We start from the raw sequence: 2,147 nt of genomic DNA, 5'->3' as shown, positions 1-2,147 counted from the left end.
CACAGGCACACACGCACACACAAACACACGCACACGCACACGCACACGCACACGCACACACTCTCCACCTCTCGACGCCTATCCAATAGTCGCCTCTTAATACAGCCAGGGCCTCTTTGCCATGGACGTATTCTTATCTCTGCGGGCCGAACGGATACACACACACTCACACACACACACACATACACTCTTAACCTCTCGACTCCTACCCATTAGTCGCCTCTTACGACATTCAAGGACTTCTTGCCACGGACGTATTCTTATCTCTGCAAGCCGAACAGACACACACACATACTCACACACGCGCACACACACGCACACACGCACATACACATACACTCTTCACCTCTCGACTCCTACCTATTAGTCGCTCCTTACAACAGGCAGCGCCTTCTTGCTACAGCCATGTTCTTATCTCTGCAAGCCAAACGGACACACACACATATACACACACACTCACACACGCACAAACAAACGCGCACACACACACACACACACACATACACTCTTCACCTCTCGACTCCTATTCATTAGTCGCCTCTTACGACAGGCAGGGACTTTTTGCCTCGGCCGTATTCTAATCTCTGCGAGCCGAACGGACACACACACATACTCACACACGCACACACACACGCTCACACGCACACACACATACACTCTTCACGTCTCGACTCCTACCCATTAGTCGCATCTTACGACAGGCAGGAACTTCTTGCCACGGCCGAGTTCTTATCTCTGTGAGCCGAACGGACACACACATACATACACACACACACTTACACACGCACACACAAAGGAACAAACACACACACACATACACTCTTTATCTCTCGACTCCTACCAATTAGTCGCTCCTTACAGCAAGCATGGCCTTCTTGCCTCGGCCGTATTCTTATCTCTGCAAGCCAAACAGACACACACACATACACACACACACACTTACACACGCACACACACGCACACACACACACACACATACACTCTTCACCTCTCGACTCCTACCCATTATTCTTCTCTTACGACAGGCAGGGCCTTCTTGCCTCGGCCGTATTCTTATCTCCGCAAGCCAAACGGACACACACACACATATACACACACTCTCACACACGTACAAACACACGCACGCACACACGCACATACACTCTTCACCTCTCGACTCCTATTCATTAGTCGCCACTTACGACAGGCATGGATTTATTGCCTCGGCCGTATTCTAATCTCTGCGAGCCGAACGGACACACACATACATACACACACACACACTCACACACATACACACACACACTTACAAACACACACACGCACACACGCACACGCACACGCACACACGCACGCACACACGCACACACACATACAGTCTTCACCTCTCGACTCCTATCTATTAGTCGCCTTTTACGACAGGCAGGGCCTTCTTGCCTCGGCCGTGTTCTTATCTCTGCAAGCCGAACGGACACACACACACACGCACACACATACACACAAACACACGCACACAGGCACACACACACACACACATACACTCTTCACCTCTCGACTCCTACTTATTAGTCGCCCCTTACAAGAGGCAGGGCCTTCTTGCCTCGGCCGTATTCTTATCTCTGCAAGCCAAACAGACACACACACACACATACACACACACTTACACACGCACACACACCCACACACGCACACACACACACACATACACTCTTCACCTCTCGACTCCTACCCATTAGTCGTCTCTTACGACAGGCAGGGCCTTCTTGCCACGGCCGTGTTCTCATATCTGCGAGCCGACCGGAAACACACACACTGACACACACACATACACACACACACTCACACAGGCACGCACAAACGCACACACACACATACACTCTTCACCTATCGACTTCTACCCATTATTCTCCTCTTACGATAGGCAGGGAGTTCTTGCCACGGCCGTGTTCTTATCTCTGCAAGTCGAACGGACACACACACACATACTCACACACGCACAGTCACACGCACAAACGCACACACACATAAACTCTCCACCTCTCGACTCCTACTTATTAGTCGCCCACTCTTCACCTCTCGACTTCTACCCATTGGTCGCCCCGTACGATTTGCATGGCCTTCTTGCCACGGCTGTTTTCTTATCTCTGCGAGCCGAAGGGACACACACA

The sequence above is a fragment of the Diabrotica undecimpunctata genome, unplaced genomic scaffold (genome assembly GCF_040954645.1).
Source record: "Diabrotica undecimpunctata isolate CICGRU unplaced genomic scaffold, icDiaUnde3 ctg00000632.1, whole genome shotgun sequence".
NCBI lineage: Eukaryota > Metazoa > Arthropoda > Insecta > Coleoptera > Chrysomelidae > Diabrotica > Diabrotica undecimpunctata.
Note: the sequence above shows the minus strand (reverse complement) of the source record.